We start from the raw sequence: 12300 nt of genomic DNA, 5'->3' as shown, positions 1-12300 counted from the left end.
CCATTACAAAGTTCCTTCCCCTTCCTCTCAAGGGCTTTCCTCCTTCACTCCATACCGTTTCTGACTTCTTTCCATTGGTGTCCAAAGCTCTAAGGCTTTCTTAAATTAACACAGCATTCTTCCCCAAGCCTACTGACATTACTTCCTTGCACATTTGTCTGAAGTTCCTGCTCTGTTTCCTTCCACAGGTCTTCAGTCCTGAAGATCTGAACTGAACACAAGTCATCAGTGCCTTCTGGAATACGACTGCAGACATTCGCTGCTGGCTGATCTCCTGCTTTGCTCTCAGAGACTTGCTCTGAAGGCAGCTGAGTCAGAAGCGAGGCGCTGGACCTACCTTCTTGCACTGTCTCCCTTCCTCCTGTTTCAGGGGAGCGATGACCAGGTAGGGAGTAGCCTTGAGCCCTCCTCACACGCCCACCTTCCTGAGCAGCAGCCAAGGCACACCCGCAGAGCTGCACCGCACCAGCTGGCACTGTCTGTCTCCCAGCAGCAGGGCATTGATAACCACTGGCAAAACGCTATGCACTTCCAGCGTGATGTCAGCGTGTTAACCTCTGTCAGTCCCGCACCAGCACTGGCGAATGATTTTTTCTCTATTTTGTCTTTACAACATACCTTTGAAATATTCCATCTTAAAACGAAACAGTGGCTACTTAGAATACCTCTTATTTTCCTGTTTTCAAAATGAGCTGTCAATAATCAGTACTGACTACGCTGAACAACAGCTGAATTTAATCTTTTTTTTTTTTTTGAGCTTTTCTCAGTTCAGACTAGCAACCAAAACACAAGGAATTCTTTTTAAATGGCATAACCATAAAGCCTCTTTTACAATCTTACAGTATTTAGGTACGCACTGCTTCCTGGCTCAAAAAAAAAAAAAAAAAAGCCAATACTATAAAGAGATGAGATCAAAGACTGCAGGGAGAGATAGCATCGTTTATTACAGTAATGAAGACTACTGGAAAAAATACAGGTTTCCACAGATAAAACCACATCTATGTTCTCAGTCCACTCATAAGAACATCCCTGTTGAATTTCACTGTGATGACTCAGGGTCTGTATGCTTTCAGAGAACTTGAAAGACGGCTGGATTTTCAAAGCTGTTCCTTTCTTTTTTGTATTTACAGAATAAGAAGGTCCTATTTTCATTGTTCATAAACGTGGTTATTCACTGGTAAGCTTCAAGATGGATACAGGATCAGAGACATACCTAATCCAAGTTCAGGTCATGTGCAGTACCATCCTCTTACCTCCTACAGTGCTTTAAGATGTCATCTTTATCACAGTAAAATCTTTGGTTCTAGAAAATAGGATGAGGGCAACAGAAAAATATTTGGCATGGCAAACTAGTCCTGCCCATCTCTGGGTCTATGCTCATGCCAACAGCTACCACATTTAGTAACTGCAGGGAGTGGAAGCTCAAGATCAGATGGAACGCAAATGCCCTGCGCTCCCAACCGCAGTACGCAATGCAGTTGTTTCTCCCACTTGGGTTTAACACGTTTTTCTTAAAAATAAGTAAATAACAGCTTTACCACTTCCCTCCAGAACAAAAGAGGTTAATGCGATATAGACCTTCACCTGAAAATTGGAAGAGGATGGAAGAGCATGTGCCACCTTGGGTTCCTGGGCGTCGAGCAGCTGGTGCCAGTGGAATGCAAGCAAGGATACTGCCAACAAACGTGGAGTCCTCTGCACCAGCTCTGTACCACCTTCCATCACAAGGAGCATTTGCAGGGTGAGCTAAGAGCACAGCGCAGGCACTGCAGTCACGGGGGAGCAGATGGCAGGAGGAAACGGATGCAACGTTTGCAATTCTTCAGCCCTGCTGTGGATCTCCTGAGAAAGGATACACGCTTTGTTTCCAGGTTAAATCAGCTCTTACACCCACCCTCCGCCAGGCAGCGAACCAGCCAGCAGCACCTCAGTGGGAGAGGCAAATCCCACAACTTCTGCATCCCTGGGGAAATAGCAGAAGACTGATTAATTTAACACCGTTCCCTTTCTGAGGAAGAAAAACAGTAAGACAGCAAGGGGCAAAATGCATATGGATGTACCAGCACCTCCTTCCTTCTTTGGCAGAGCAAAGGAGGAGCAGACTCTGCACGTCCACCCTCTCCCCAGATCACAGCAGTCAGTCAAAGCAGGCGGGGAGAAGGGTTTTTCTGCAAAGCCTGTGCCTTTGAGGCAGCAGAAGGGCAGAGCTCAGTTTTACGACTGTTGGCCCCAACACAATTTGCCATTTACCAACTAATCCTCCTCCATTCGAGAGCGCAAGGCCTGCAAAAGCTCTCGTGTCCACTTCTCTGATTCTTCATTGTCCACACTGACAGAGAGAAGCCCAAGACCTAATCGGTGTGTAATTCAATCGCTGTCCAGGCTGTGTCACAGCACAATGCTCTGCTTGTAGTGCCACGGGTTAAGGCAGCCAGCTACTGTTATGCACCACAGCAGGTGTGAAGAATGTCACTCGCTCTAACTGTATGTTACCACTTCTGTCAAGGTCCACTTCTGATGCGACTTTCGCTCACCACTTAATGACTGTTTGTCTTACTGACAGCAAGCTAATTGTCGGCTGTACGGTAAAAGGGCACTCACAGTAGTTTTCATCTTGAATTGGGAATTCCTAAGCAGTGCAACATGGGCCTCGTACAAAGTCAAACCCTCTGTTGTCCAGATCCCCAAAATTCGGAGGGCTGCTGAAAATCTCTTTACTTCCTTAGTCTTATTCCAGCAAATACTACGTTATGACTTACAACATCCAAAGTGCTTCACTTTGCTGTGCCCCGCTGGACAGTGCCACGCACCGTTTGGTAACAGCTTACATCTGCAAAGCTCCTTCATACCTAATTCCGTTTAAATCAGTGACAGAGAGGCGCTTCAAAAAATCCTATCCACGTGTAGATGGATTGAAATCTCCAGAAAACAAGATGAAATGTGCCGCCAAACTTAAATACAGATCTTGGGCCACTTTGAGAATGGCATTCGGTGTGCTTCCAGGTTTTGTTTTATTTTAATTGGCTACACCAAAAGGAGAAGAAAGTTGCACCTCCATTTTTCTTGATTCACAGCACGGTGCCGGGAAGCTGAAGAAGAGGGGTACAGAGGAATAATGCAGGGCAACATCAGCCACTTCCCCTGAGTGAAGCAGTCCAGGTGTGCACAGCACCCAGCCATGCTACTGGGCAGATCAGGAGACAGTGGGGAACGATTGCTGGTAAGGCCACAGCAGCAAAAGTGAACTGCAATTTACTGGAACTGGTAAAACCAAAGGGACACTAAACCGGAGAATGCCTTCCTTCACACAGACGCACAGCAAGCACTTCGAAGTCATGTGCAACATTTCTTTCCCTGCATGCCAGCGACACGTCCAAGGGCTGTGAGTACAGAACGAGCACAGACACCACCTATTTCTAATGCGTCTACCTCCCTAGCAGCCTTGAGTATTTCACTCATGTAAAGTTTCCAGTGATCCTTCTCTAGGTCCTTAATTTTAACATGGAAACAATACAAGTCGGAGGAATACATGATGGAAGAACTGCACTGGGACAGAAATTGGTCAGGCCTGTTACAGGAGGAATAGCTTTTAGTCCAAAAGAACAACTGAAATCAGCTGGATAGCCTAACCAATCCAAGAGGCAAGTGAGACAGAAAGGAAATCATTTCCCTGCCACCACACAGACGATCGTAAGTCAGTATGCTTGGCTGTCTGGAGTTTTTTCTGTGTAATTCCATATGAACATTATGTCTAGCAACCTTACCTCATCTTGTAAAGGGATAAAATACTATGTCACTCTTTCAAATCCTGGGACGGTGGCAAGGGGATGAAGACCATTCAGCTTCTTACCACCCGCTGCAGAAAAGGGCATAGTATTCATTACTCAAGACATGAACTGGCCATCTGCACTTAGGACGTTAACAGGTCTTGCTCAGTGCTGAAGCCAAGCTGCTCATTTCACCCATACTTGTCTACTGCCATCACTGAGGGCTGATTTCCAAACATGGGCAGACAACAGCTTACATGGCAGGGGCCATGAAACATTCTTGCATCCTGAATCAGGATTTAGCAATGCCATGCGCCAAGCCTTAGAAGCATGTACAGCATTTACGACTGAGTACCTGCGGAAATCCCATTTCCTGACAAGGAGAGGCCTCCAATATTCTTGTTTTTCTCCTGGGCTTAGGCCACACTGTAATGAAAAATGGCCTGAATAATCCTTTCGTGGTTACACAGGGAAATGCCCTTGCTCAGCATTTCACTTCCTTACGGGAGTTTGGTCTGAGCTTGGTTGAGCAATCAGCAAAGACGCATGGAATGAAAAACCTGGTTGATGGGATACGATCGAAACCATGCACAGGGTAGGAACAAGAAACCTGCATCCCTGCCCCGTCCCCTTTGCTCTAGCCCTGGTTTGCTGCTGCTCTACCTTTGGTGTGGCCTTTCTGCACCTCTTCCTCAAACTCTGGTTGCTGCTGTCCAACCCCCACATCTCTGAACGCCCCCACGTTGTCTCCTCACCCTCCATTTACCTGGCACCATTTCCTCCACTCCTGCAGCTGCTTCTGAGCCCCAGTTTCTCTGATTTTGTCTTCTTCCCTGGCTGCTGGTTTTGGCAGCGTGTGTGTGAAGGCCAAGCTATCCCACCTAGCCAACTATCATCTGATCTCACCTCTGCCAGGCAGCTCACTGGAGCTTTCAACCAACAGCTACAAACACCAAACAACTGTGAAATGCTACCAGCCCTCCGAATTTCTCACACGTGGCCATGTACCTGACAAGACAGGTTCAGCAGCATGGAGATCAAACGTTTGTCATGACCCTGCTGGTATTTAGAGGTCCCTCAGCCTCATTTTGGGAACCAGCATCCATCCCTGGGCTATGTAGGCTCAGAATGCCAGCCCGTGTGCCGGTTCCACCATGATATGTTACAACAATTTTCTTCTGCTAAATGCTGAGGATAAAAACCCGACCTCTGCAGCACACTCCCTTTTCCTTCCCTCCTGCTGATCTGCTCTTCCTCTGGGTAGCTCAGAGCCCACCCCCTCCTACTGGCCATGACAGCGTACGTTCAAGCAGCTGCTAGGGCTGGATGAAGCACCTGCTCTGGGCAACAGCAGCTGGAGTTCATTTTGGGTCCAAAGGGCTGAGGCCAAGCAGGCTGACCGCATGTGCACTAATCCAGTATCATCACCAACTCCACCAACAACAGGTGCCTCTTTGAAGAGGGAGGGAAAAACTATTTGGGGAGGAATCAGAGCTTTATAAAGGATATCATGGGCCAGGTCCTCAGCTGGTACATGCTCAGTTAAAGCATGTATTCTCTTGAAGTTATATGAGTAATGCTCATATATGCCAGTAAAAGATTTGGCCCACTCTCAGTGCTGCTTCTGTCCCCTTTTCGGTTTTCCTCAGGATTTTTCACCTCCTCCCTTTGCTCTGCACTGATCTTTAGAAAGGAAAATAAACCTTCCTGTCCCTTGCTTCAGAACAAACAGCTGAAAGTCATGAACTACGAAGGGCCAACTGCAACACCCTTCTCTACACACGTAACATGCTCTTACCTCTGCCTTACCAGACGTGTCCCCCAGTCCTGCTTGGGTCCCAGAGTCCAGATCACGAGCATGCTTTAATAGGAACAAGGATGATCCTGTTCTGAAACACATCAAACCAAACCCAGGCATCATAAGAATTGACACGTACTTGCTCTTTTTTTTTTTTTTTCCTGAGCCCTGTCATTCTGAGCTCCAAAAAACAGTTCAACAAATCCGGTCTTACTCCTTGCAGTGACTCGGGTGCCTGTTTGCAGAGAACCTGGAAGCTCTCTAGAGCCCAAGTGCAGAACTGGATTCACAAAGGTGGCATCTGAACACATTGCCGAGAGCACTCTGCTTACAAAACCTGAGTGAAAAGCGGACTTCCAAATTCCTGATGATGCTCTTTTAGAGGGAAACACCATCTTGCTACAAGCTGCTCATGTGAACCGGTCACAGTTTTCCTAACGTATTCTAGGATTTATTTCCTTGTGCACCTTTCCATTGGTGCCTTTCTGAGATTTAGATTAGTTTAAGTCACTTTCCCCTTGGGAGTACGTCTCAGCTGGGTTAGACCACAGAAAGAAGCAAAGCAGCTGAAAGAGCAGAGCTGCTGGCCAGAACAGCACAGGAGGAAAAAAACAGTCACCGATCCTTAACAGTTACTGACATCTCATCCACGAGTACACACAGGTGTAAACTACGCTGTGTTGGCCTCCGCATCTCCGTGAGAGCCCGTGAATTTCCCCTGACAAGCACGGCCGCACAGGCTGGTGACGCTGGTGACAGTGCAGAGACACTCACAGAACGGCACAGGGCTAGAAACTGCCTCCCAGCTGCTGCAGGCTCACGGATTCCCTCGGAGGCTTTAACCGCAGTTCCAACGTGGGAAAACATCAAAGCACGTACAAACGTATGAAAAAGGCAAAGCTGCCCAGCCACGCATCTGTTGTGTGCACATCTACGCCTGAGGGAACCGCGTAGAGCGATGACCACTTTGCACGCTTAGTACCGAGCAGTACGGGTACCTCTGTGTTCCTGCCCTTCAGAGTAGGAGCAATACAACACTGAGCATCTGACAGGCACAGAGCTTCTCCTAAACCTCCGAATCCCCTCTGCGGCTCGCTGTCACCGGGCACATTTCACGCAGACCAGCTGCTCAGGATTTATGCAACCAGTTTTGGAGTATCAAAGCTAACTTTTTTGTCTTTGCCTCAGGCAGGCGCTTGGTATGCAGGATTTCTACCAGAGAACAAGCAGCTCTGTGAAATTCGCAAATACTCGGGAAAGTAATTTCTAAATTATAAAAATGGTAGTAATTGGAGCCAGTGGTCTCATAACCGAAAAGTAAAGACTTCACCGAACCACTCTGGGTAACGCCACAGTGTCCTGAAGACCAGAGTACGAAACTGCCCAGGACTGCCAGCTCATGTTGCTGGCTGCCTTCGGTGCCATGATTCCAGTGAAATCAGGCAAATGCCCAAATCTAGAGATCTGCACACAGACAATGAAATCAAAAATGATCTGTCTGATCCTTGCAAGCTGGCACAGGAGACTTTGCCTGGGACGCACTGCCACAGACTGCAATCTAACACCTGCCATCGTAAGAACTTTGTAATGGATTTAAAGCCATTAAAATTAGGTGGAAAATGATAGGAAAGGGAAACCCTACAGAACCACAACACCTACGTGATAAAGGATTATGTACAGACGGCCTATAAAAGGTGTTTTGAGCAGAAAGCAGCAATAAAGGGTCATTCTGTGCCTGGAACTAGGAGAGGAATTACTTCACAGGAGTTTACCATAGTCTTTAGGGCCTGTGCTGTTTGAGTGAAATCAGCCACTTCTGGTTTGTCCAATTCACCCCCATTAAAACCGGATTAAGACAAAATTTTAAACATTTACCTGATTAATGTTCACATTAAATTAAAAAAAAAGGACCATTTATGATTTTTTTTTCTCACTTTCATTTAAACTTTGAGAGGGATCTTTACCAGACAAAGACCGTGAAAACGGCTCATTCCTATTTTTTTGACGAATGCAAAAGCTAAAACATGTGGAATAATCTCCCCTGCAAACATCTTACAAACCTCTCACCACATCCGTGCTTCAATTTCTTCTTTCTCTCAAGCCAAGTAGCAAATGTCATCAGTCAAACCATTTAAGCCCCTGGAGTACCTGTATTTCAGAAGCAGGAGCTCTTGGTACTAGCAAGGACACTAAGAACACCGATTATCAGCAAAATACAGTAGCAGGACCATAAAAGGCTCCGGACCTTCATCAGAAGATATAGTTTACTGCAGGCAAGTATTACTAGAGCCCAAATATTCTCAGTATGGACAGAGTGCATCTGCTCATCCTCAACTCGAAGAGATCTGATGTTCTTTCAAGGGCCACTGAGGGTGGAGCGCACCTACCCAAGTTTACAGTGCCTGGAAGGCATCACCTGCAAGCACTGATTTCAGATGGCACAAGCTGTACCTAAAAAGGGGCACTGCCTTTTCCAACACGTCAGGTCTCATCTTCTCATTTGTCCAAAAATAAGTCCGGATTCTTATCCGCAGATGTGGAAAAGAAAGTAGAACAGGAAGGCAAGGGATACAACTTACGAAAGACTTGAGGTAGTTTGGGATTGCACAACTCCCTTATGTAACGCACTGCCTGGGGTGCACCACACGTCTGCAGAAATTCCTCAGAATCCCCTTAGATTTGTTCCAGCGCTGAGACCCAGCGGATTCCACCTGCAGTAAGTGACTGGACATACGGTGTGCCACGGACAGATCGCATCAATGAGCCTTACGTTGGCTGGCCTGTGCTTTTTTCAGTACAGTTTGAAATAACAATTGCAAAAATCCGAGGCAAACAAACCCTGCCAATTTAACCTTACTCCTAGGTGCGGCCTCTTCAAGAAACGAGATGGGTAGCATCAGCCAGTACCAGTGGAAATTAACAGTCCACTTACAGCATATTTGTGAGAGAAGAAATAGAGACTGAAGGGCCAAGTGCCGTGCTGCTGACCAGCTGAAGCACGCTGCTGCAGCTGCTGCTCAGCCTGGCTGCCACCCCTCTGCGGCCACCGGGCACACAGGCGGGGGCACAGGCAGCCCGCCGTGCTCCGGCTCTACTCACCGACCCCCTGCTCCAGCCGAACCGCTGGCTTCCTGAGAGCTGGCAGCTCTTCGGAGGCACAGATGAGGCGAAAAGACGACTCAGCATCCTAACAAGTTTGTAAGTACAGGGAGAAGAGACTAGGGGAGAGCAACCCAGTGTAGGTGGATCGTCAAAAGTTAACGTTTTGGAAAGAGCTTTGGGCAGAACAGCTACACAGCTCCTAGACACGAGTCAGCAGTGGCTGCAGTGCTGTTTTACTGGAAGCCCACGCACACGTACGCAGCCACAGACACTCCACCAGAGCCACGTGCAGCCTGATTTGAGGTGCGATGAGACAGACGAAGGTGTCAAACACGAAAAAGGTTGCGGCAGGGCAACAGTCACAGCCAATAGCCTGCCTGTGACAGTAGACGTGGTTACATCTTTTAGGCCTGGCTGGAAGAACCCACTCACCCACACAACACGACATACCTGCTCTTGGCACGGAGCTGCCTCTGGGGGCCACATGAGGTGGGGCAGGAGAAAAGGGAGAGGACGAGTTGGCCGGGGCTATGCTTTAGACATACTGACGTGCTACCAGGCTGTGGGCATACTCTGTTTGAAGTGAAAGACAGATTTCAATTGGTAAAGTTTCAACGATTTGTCCCCATAGCACAGTGGTTTACATCATTCAACATTTGGAAAGTGGTTTTAGAAAGAACCCCACTGCAACAAAAGGAAAAATATACTTCACAAATGACTTCCAAAATCAGAATTAATCAAAATACTTTGTGTACAGGATTTCACTGTGGTACCTTGTTTTAGGAAATGAAATACACGCATACATATGTGTGTATATATATATATATAGTGTGTAGATATTGTGCTGCAAGTAATGTTTAGCACATAAGAGCCCCAATACCAGGCTCCTGTCTGCTCTGTTTGATACCAACAAGAACAAGACACTCACTCTGGCAGAACCAGGCTCTAAGTTCAGCTTCTGAAAAGCCCTTCTCTTACACAGCTACAGCATGCTGATTTCACAGCACTAGAACGAAGTGGACCTTCCTGAACTCTTTACATTTGCTCAGTGACACAAAGACAAAAAAATCTATCCCAGAATGTTCCCCTCGCAGCTTGGTCGCAGTGCCACTGTCACCACAGGGCCATCTCATGTTTTGCTGATGACTGCTTTTACTGTAAGACCACTGTTAAAAAAAGTTGTTTTTCTATGCTCGCTTAAGTAGTAACCTCCCAAATTTCAGGCTGCTTTTTTAACTCTATGAGTCATACGGTACAAAAAGGCACAGAAAGAACTCAGAAGTCCTGCTGGCTTTTCTTCCATGGAAAAAGGGAAATGAAACAGAGCGGGATCAGACAAAACAGTGAAATGAAGCACCTGTTGAGCATAGCAAAGCACATGGATAAAGGGGAAAAATGACTTCAAGCCCAATACAAGCGACTGTGAATTCATGGGTGCTTGTATGAATCCTGCTCCATTTCCTGCCGGAGATCTTAGGTTTCACTTAATTACGAAATAAAGTCACGAACGAAGACGGCTAATTTACAGGAATACATATCATACGTTTATTTACTGCTTTCTTCTCTCTTAGCCCTCAATTTTCATCATAGCTATTGATGGCCGCTGAATGATCACATAAGGAAAGTGTTTGGCAGCGTTAGAGTATTTGCGAGGCACATGAAAAATCTGCCACAGCTAGGAAGAAGCTAACAGATGGTGGCTGGGCAGAAGCAACACAGCCACAATCCTTGCTACCTGTGGTTAAAGGACAGGAAACGCAAACTCCGGATTACAAACTGCAGCTTTAAAGGACAGACAATCAAGGTGGAAAATGGCCAGATTCAATTAAACGTTTGCTAGTAGTCTTAACAGAAAAGGGATCTTCAGATGACTGCTGAAGCCCTATGACAGTAACTCTGACACATCTCGTTTGTGACACCCTGCCGAAGAATTAAAAGAGGGGCACGCTGTAAGAGAGCTGCTTTTCTCTATACCATGCTGTGGTTGCTCGGCTTCCCACTCTGGCACACTGCTTTCAACACTCTTTCAAATATGCTGTATCAAAATACATTTTAGATGTCGAGCTTAGGGATATGGTTTAGTGGAGGACTTGTTAGTGTTAGGTCAGAGGTTGGACTCGGTGATCTTGGAGGTCTCTTCCAACCTAGACTGTTCTGTGATTCTGTGAAAATCATCCCAAATCATAAACATAAACCAAGACACCTTTCATCAAGGCACGTGCCTGACATTACGCATTTAAATAATCCCGGATTACGGGAATGAGGAGGGCCAATCCCGTCACCAATGCCATTTACAGAGCCCTTGCTTGCGACAGCTTGCACCGAACTACCTCCTCATGCTTTCCCTCAGTGTCCAACCTCTGTCACCCCAAGAAGGGCTGTTCTTTCAGGAAATCTGTAAGGCGCCTTCGTACTTCAGGACATAGCAGGAATAAAGAACTAACCCAGATTCACTCGTGTGACAGTCATATACGGACATTGTTAGCCCAAGTGGGCAGGAGCTTTTCTAAAGCATACGGTTTGGGAAAGATACCTAGAACTTTCTCCTCAGTTTAGCGTAGACGAAAAGCAGCTCAACTATCTTAAAAGCCCCCTACCTGATACCAGGCACTGTGCTTACTCCATGCCACGCTGAGATGTTACTACCTAGGAAACTGAAGAAACCACTCATCCTCCTAGGATACAGCGTTGTTTAAAAATCAAGACTGAGATCACACGTTTTTGGAACAGATAGATGGTAATTTCCCCAGTCCAGGTATGACCAGCACGTGAGACCACCTCATCCTGTGTAGCAAGAATCCCTAGATTAATTTGTAATGGAGATTTTCCATAGCAAATTTAACTGCAGTACCAATGACATGTATTGCCTTTAATTCTATGAGGCACAAAGCAAAATAAATTCAGTGGTGTTCTCATAAAACAAGCAGGTACCGAATGGATGGAGACCAAGGAAATTAGGAGTCAGTTTTCAGACTGGGCCCACGCTTCACGTGTAGCCTTAAGAAACGTCTTTGCATCTTAGTTCTCCATCGTCAACATGGGATAATGTAAAATACTGACTTCAGAAAGTCAGCATGTGATCACAAGTCCACTAATACCGATACGAGCATGCATGCACTAACAGGCTCAGAAATTACCATCATGAACATACAGGCCCATCTATCAAAACATACTATGAGCTTCTCCACACGGACGCAAGCTGACTTGCTTTCTATTTTGTCTTCACACTTGAAATTCTTTGGATTGCCCACAGGAAGGAGGTCACTGGATATTGTTTTATATTAGCAAGCCAATACTGCACACTCACAGACACACCACACTTGCTCTTTTTATTCTTCTTAGGCCTTCAGAGAATTATCGTGGAATTGTAGAACACACGCAACTGCTTTACTGGCTAAAAGCACGACAGCTGGCACGCAGGGAGCTGAAAAATAAGAGTCTGACATGCATCATCCCAGCAGAAGTCCCTAGTGCCACAACGATAAGCAATAATACCCTTACTGCCTGCAGAACTAGGTCACACAGTGTTGAACTGCCCTGTGAATATATCATAACTTGTGAATTCAGGTACTCGCTTTTGGGTTGAAACACTAAGGGCAAGCTGCACTCACATGCAGTTTAACCATAAATGTG

The 12300-nt window shown here is 46.4% G+C and overlaps 1 long non-coding RNA gene across 3 annotated transcripts in view; it reads right to left on the bottom strand.

Annotated features, from left to right (window-relative positions):
* Positions 1–919: 919 nt before the first annotated feature.
* LOC118168421 overlaps positions 920–12300 on the bottom strand; it is a 14600-nt gene continuing 3219 nt past the window's right edge. Inside the window, exons 3-6 of one of the 3 annotated variants that reach the window (XR_004751543.1) lie at positions 5566–5656; positions 4123–4193; positions 3765–3856; positions 920–1963 (exon numbers count right to left, since the gene is read on the bottom strand). This is a non-coding gene — a long non-coding RNA (uncharacterized LOC118168421). The remainder of the gene's footprint in view (positions 1964–3764; positions 3857–4122; positions 4194–5565; positions 5657–12300) is intronic. The other 2 variants (XR_004751544.1, XR_004751542.1) reach the window with 2 other exon arrangements.

This window comes from Oxyura jamaicensis, chromosome 5, assembly GCF_011077185.1.
Source record: "Oxyura jamaicensis isolate SHBP4307 breed ruddy duck chromosome 5, BPBGC_Ojam_1.0, whole genome shotgun sequence".
Classification (NCBI taxonomy): Eukaryota; Metazoa; Chordata; class Aves; order Anseriformes; family Anatidae; genus Oxyura; species Oxyura jamaicensis.
The sequence above is the reverse complement of the archived record's forward strand: the minus strand, read 5'-3'. Positions and strand labels throughout refer to the sequence as shown.